Source organism: Elephantulus edwardii, unplaced genomic scaffold, assembly GCF_000299155.1.
Source record: "Elephantulus edwardii isolate Elephantulus edwardi_28Jun2011 unplaced genomic scaffold, EleEdw1.0 scaffold00022, whole genome shotgun sequence".
In the NCBI taxonomy this organism is placed as follows: Eukaryota; Metazoa; Chordata; class Mammalia; order Macroscelidea; family Macroscelididae; genus Elephantulus; species Elephantulus edwardii.
Genome location: NW_006399772.1, coordinates 3,499,327 through 3,505,992, shown reverse-complemented (window position 1 = coordinate 3,505,992; position 6,666 = coordinate 3,499,327). Strand labels below are relative to the sequence as shown.

Here is a 6,666-nt window from a genome sequence, read left to right as displayed (position 1 = left end):
TTGTACATATAGGGTTGCTATGAGTCGCAAGCAACTCGAGGACACATAACAACAACAACAACATCCATATTGCTAAACTCCTAAATATAATGTGTTTATATATTTATACATTATGATTATCTAAGTAGAAAAAGAGTAAAAATTTCAAATTTGATAGTTGATTTTCCCCCCCTCTCCTTCTACAGTGTTTTATAACAATGGGGATATTTTATGTGTCACTGCTTGACACAGAGGTATTAAATGGGGGATATTTTATGTGTTACTGCTTGACACAGAAATATTAAATGGGGGATTTGATTTGCTAGTCATTTGATTTTGCACTATTTTTATGTATAAGATTGGACATAATTTCACTTGTTATGTAATTAAACTTAACAACATCTTTCAGAAAATTTCTCAGAATCTTCGGATTTTCTTTTATATATATTAAGTCATCTTTTTAAAAAAATTTGCAAAATTAATCTTTATTTTTTAACAAATAAAAAACATTTTAATTCATTGGTTACTTTTTTATTAACACATTGCCGCAAATGAGGGCAAAATGTGTTTCTAAGCACAGCTGTCAATTTAAAAGTGTGCGGCAACGTGTTAATTAGGACAATTAACATTTTTGGCCCATATATCTGTTATAGGGTTTGTCTTGTGTATTCAGAATATTTTGCAACATCTTTATATTGTTGTTATTGCTGTTATGTGCCATTGAGTTGCTTGTGACTCATTGTGACCATAAGTACAACAGCTTTGAACCTTGCTCTATCTTGAGGCAACTTAATTGTCTCTGACACAGCTACACCCATTACCCCAGTCATTGAGTCAATCCATCTCATCTAGGGTCTTCTTCTCCAGTTTTCCAAGCATGAGATCCCTCTCCAAGGTCAAAGCTTCATAATCCTTACCTCTAAGGAGCAGCCTGGTTTTACCTTATCCAGGACAAACCTTTTTATTCTCCTAACAGTCCATGGTGTACTCAATATTCTTCTCCAGTACCACAACTCAAAGGCATCAAATATCATTTTTAGTCATTGCCCAGCTTTTTGATGCATAGCAAGTATTTAAGAAGACCATGGCCTGGATCAGGCACACATTAGTCTCCAGACTGATATCATCCCTCTTCAATACTCTGGCGAGGTCTCTAAAAGCAAACTTTTCCAATGCAACTAGTTTTTTCATTTCCTGGCTACTGGTACCAAGAGTGTTGATTGTGAAGCCAAGCAAATTGAAGCTGTTCATAATCTCAGTCTCTTCTTTATCATGAAATCCATTAGCTGTCAAATCCAAGGTTCAAATCCATCAGCTGCCCCACAGGAGAAAAATGGGCATTCCTTTTCTTGTGAGATTTATAGCCACTAAAATCCCACTAAAGGGTCAACTATGAGTCAATTCTGAGTAGATGGCACTTAACACCAACAAGTCATTTCCAAAAGTCTCCTGAGAGAAGTGACTGGAGATACCATCTTGAATGCCATGAAGGAAGGAGGTGTCTAGGTGAAATATGAAGACCACTGTGAACTAAAAGACGAATGTAAGAGTTTGGGGAAGCCCTTGAATCTTCAACTGAATATTAACTGGTGTGCATGCTTTCAATTGCTTATTCTAGGAAATGAAGCAAATCTCAATTTTAAGCCATTCAAAACATAAAGTATATAGTCTGTGACAATAGTAAAATTGTATAGTTGTTGCTGCTGTTATGTTGTTAATTGCCTTCGAGTCAAGCACGACTCATAACGACCCTATGGACTAGAGGCCTGATGTCTTTCAGTAACTACCGACATTTATCAAAGTTCACAGAGTTTCCAGAGGCATGTTGTTTAGGAAGTGGATGCCACTCTTGCCTTAGGAATCCATTTTTTAAAAATATTAAAATTATCAAATACCTGAAAAACTAAGTAACAAATACAGAGTTAAAGAAGAATTGAAAATAGAATTAGAAATACTTTTAATTTAATAAAAATTAATACACAACATAGGAATAATAGTGGAGTGCAACTGAAGCCTTATTAAAAGCAAATTTTTAACACTGAACACCTATAATTTGTAGGAAAATAGTTGCAGGTCAATGAATTCAGCTTCCACTCTGAGACATAAAAAAGAAGAGGAAATTAACCCTGATGTAAGCACCAGAAAATAAAAAAGGCAAACATACCCAAGATAATAGTTGTTGTTGTGTTGTTGTTAAGTGCCTCCAAGTCACTTGTGACTCATAGCGACCCTACGTACAACAGCCCTAAACCCTGCCCTATCCTGTGCCAACCTATTGTCTCTGACACACTTACTCTCATTACCCTGAATCAATCCATCTCATCAAGGGTCTTCCTCTTTTGCACTTTGCCTCTACTTTTTCAAGCATGATATCCCTCTCCAAGGACTTGTTCCTCCTTGCAGCATGTCCAAGTATGTCATACAAAGCCTCAGAATCCTTGCCTCCAAGGAGCAGCCTGGTCTCACTCTCTCTAGGACAAACCTGCTTGTTCACCTGGCAGTTTACAGTATATTCAATACTCCTCTCCAGCACCGCAGCTCCAAGGCATGAATTCTCTTATCATCCCTAGTTATTCAGCTTTCTGAAGCATAGAAAGTAATTGTGTAGCCTGGATTAGGCACACCTTAGTCTCTAGACTGACATTGTTGCTTTTCAGTTCTCTGGAGAAGTCCCTGACAGCAGACTTTCCCATTGTAATTTGTCTTTTGAATTTCTAGCTGCTGATATAAAAAGTGTTGAATGTGGAAACTAATAAAATATCAATCAATGCTACCAAAAGCTGATTTTCTGAGATCAATAATATTGATAAGCCATTAGCCAAACTGAATAGTAAAAAAAAAGAGAAAGAATATATAAATTACTACTATGTACAATGAGAAAAATGAAATAAATGTGCATTTCATTACTTCTATTAAAATGATAATGAAAATAATAATAGAAATAGATCTCTCTTAAATGTCATTATTTTGGGAAAAAAGAAAATATTTCTTAAAGAAAATAATTTAATAAAAAATAATTAATATTTTAAATATCCCATATATATTTGAGAGTTCATAGGTAAAATTTATCCACAAAGACAACTACACATTCACATGTCCTTATGGCTCTACCAAATATTTAGAAAATAAATGAAACCTCGTTATACAATCTCTTCTACAAAATTGAAGCAGAGAGAGTATCTTGCAAGAAATACTATTAAGTTAATATTGCCTTGATTTCAAAATCAGAAAACACATTGCAAGAAAAAAAGTACAGATCAAAATCCTTTCTGAAGAAAGTGATTAAATTCTAGAGGTAATAATAAATATCTTAAAGTACTTTACTCTCTGTTCTTTCTATTCTGTCTTGGTTCTATAAATTTTATATAAGATTGAAAATAAGTATCAGCTGAGAAAGACATACATTAGCCAATATGTATTGCACTTAATCCATTGAAACTATAATATACTTATTGAAATTATAATATACTTAGATACTTCTTAAAGCTATGATCACAGATACTAAATAGCACCGTTGAGAATTCCTCCCAATCCCTTAAACATATAAGCTGGTAAGAGAAAACAAACCCAACAACTCCCATCACTCCCAAAGTCCTGCTCTCTACAGAAAACAAATGATGTTTATGCTGACACTCTTTCACTTATAAGATCTGTGCAGGGAATTTATCAGTCTAGAAAATTTATCACTTTAAAGGTAAATTCTAATTCCAAATTGTCCTCTGGCTTTGTGCTACTAAGGTTTAGAGCCTCCAAGCCATATGCTTTAACTTATGTAAAACTTTTAATGCAATATCCAATGAGTCAGTAGGGCTTAGCCTTAATCAAAGATGAAGGTATCAGACTTTGAATAAGGAATGGGCAATAAATAAGGAAGCTATAAGAAGAATTGATGCCTTTAAACGGTGGTGATGGCACAGTATCGAATATACTCTGTACCGCCAAAAGAACAAATAAATCCGTCTTGGGACGAAATGCAGCCAGAGTGCTTCTTAGATACAGGAATGGTGATACTCTGCCTCATATACTTTGGGTATGGATGCTTTAAGAGGGAGGTGGCCCTTGGAGAAGGACATAATCTGGAAAAGCAGAAGGCCAGTAAAAAAAAGAACACTAATATTAAGATGGTTTGATAGCTACAACAATGAGCTTAAGGATAGGAAAAATTGAGGATGGGGCAAGACTGGACAAGGCTCCATTCTGTTACACACAGGATCCCTATGATCTGGGCTGACTCAACAGCACCTAATAATAACATCCTTTATTTGAAGACAGGATAAAGGCTAGAGAACTCAAGGATACTTTTAAGAAATTAAAGACATTCAACGTTGAAAATTAGTGTGTGTGTGTGTGTGTATGATAATACATAAAGGGAGAATCGACTTGAATGGACAGAAGTCTCAAAGAGATGGTGATATTTGTTCAAGAGAAAAATTCCTCCAGTGGCCTGAAGGATAGAATCTGAGAATAGTGAGATCCAACATACAAAGTTGTCTGCAAGAGTTGTTCCACTTTCTAATCCTTCAGTAAAAACCACTCATACAGTACTTTCCTAGAAACTGGGTGGTGTGTAAGGAGGACAGAGGAGGCACAATTTTTTTAGAAGGCTATTTAGTGCACAGCAAATGTTAAGAATTCAGCAGAAGCAGGATACTGACTCGAGAGTTGAAGAGAGTAATGTAAGTTTCATTCTTTGAGATAGTGGGACCAGATACAGAATTTCCTCCTCTATGTAAGTTCAGGTCATCTATTCGATAATCTGGTATTTCAGACCCCTAAAACCTATATACCACCCTCTACTCTAACCCTTACCCCTAATATTATTCCTTTATTCTCTCTTTGTTCTTAGAGCAACATCAAAGTGCTTGGAATGAATTGAACAAGCTGGGAATTTTCATGTTGATGATTCTTTTCCTGCGGTGATTCTTCTTAACTGTATATCATGTATATACGTGGTGAGGATAATCAGAGACCTAAAAGTTACATGTGGACCTTCCCTGACTTCCATATTTACTTCCGGTAACAGTAAGCTCAAAGGAGTGCTCAGATCTACATTGGCACTTGCAATATCACAGTCTGAAACTGAGGAGAGGGAGCTCTGGGTTTGTGGTAAAGGGTTGTGTTGGCAGCCCAAAGGCATGTGGCTTGAACTTGCCAACTTCTCCATGGGTAAAAAAATAAGGCAATCTCATCCCATGTGATTTACAGCCTCTGAAAACCCTACAGAAGGTAAGCTATTCGTTGCTCTTAATTCAATAGTAAAAGCAACAAGAACTAAAGGGAGGAACAATGGAATATCATGGCATGAACATAAAAGTGTAATGCTTTCAAGTTGTCCATGGAGTGATTATTGATTAGAATCACTTAGACAAGATAATCCGGCTTATTGGTCAGAAGACAGAATATCTACCTGCCATGGGGTACTTTGCTCATATCTCCCTCTCCTCCTCCTTTAAAGTTTCAATTGAAACGACACAGAAAGATATTTAGCAGCTGGGATGTCTCATTGAAAATTCATCTGCAGAATTTTCTGGGGATTAAACTGTTACTTGTCGTCAGTAAAAAATAAGTTTGTTAATAAAATCTAATAATACGCTTCTATTTTTAAGAGTTTCCAAAATTTCCTCCATGGAAACCATCTTACTCTAGAAGAAGACAACAAAACTTTTAATATTTAAGTGAAAGTTTAAATTACACATACTTAATAAATCTTTTCACTTAATGGCTTTAGTATTGTGGTTTTTGGTGTTGTTGCTGTTTTTTTAAGGTGATGGGCTAGTTACTAAACTCTGCATGTAACTATTAAGACGTTGAGAAGAAACAGTTTTTTATCATGTAATGTATTTTTTATTGGTAATGGGTATGGAGTGGGGATTGGGTAGGAGGGATCCATGTGGTTGTCTTTCCATTTAAGATGAGAAGAAACAGTTTTTATGATAGCCTACAAGGCTCTAGTTACTTCTAGCTCTTTCCTAGGGTGGCAAGATTTTATTGTTCAAAATGGCTTCCCTAGCCAGCAGATCTGACTCTCACCACATAAATGGGCAAGAACTTGAAACAGGGTGTGTAAACAAATCATTATGTACTTGGTCAGTTTTCCCCATCCCACCAACTTAAATTGAGCTGGTTTAGCAACAAAGGTGGGAAGTAGAAAATGTAGTACATGCCCTTCAGGACTAGAGATGCCTTTGCCAGCCAGTCACAGAACTATACAAGAGTAGTGACACCCTCAGCAGAGAACCTGAGACTGGCATGAAAAAGAGCTGAATTGACATTGCTTCCCCGTGGAACCAGAAACACTGGTTTTCGCTCAAGCATATTGGAGGAGAGAGGGAACACACCATAACTGACAAAACTAAGGGCACTTTGTAACACTGATCTTTCAGCCTTGAGGCTGAAAGTCAAAAGACCTGTGTCTACACTTGAGAAGCTCACTGAACCTAGAAATTGTATTCTGTTGCCAACCTGAGTTGTAGCCTGTTAACTTCCCTAATAAACTTCCAAATAATGATTATGGTTCTGGGAGATCAGTGTGGCTATTGTAACAGATTTTGTATCCAATAGTAGAACAGTTGGATTAGTGTTGGGATTAGTGGAAGTAGGTGTAGGAATGTGGAGGGCATATCTTTTTTTTTTCTATAATTATATTTTATTAATTTTCATAAACATTTACAGAGATTTTGGGCTTCC

The 6,666-nt window shown here is 36.1% G+C and overlaps 1 protein-coding gene across 1 annotated transcript in view; it reads right to left on the bottom strand.

Moving 5' to 3' along the window:
• The window catches only part of MAGI2 (membrane associated guanylate kinase, WW and PDZ domain containing 2), a 1,911,292-nt gene that overhangs the window by 1,110,596 nt on the left and 794,030 nt on the right, over nucleotides 1-6,666 (bottom strand). The gene's annotated exons all lie outside the window — the stretch shown is intronic.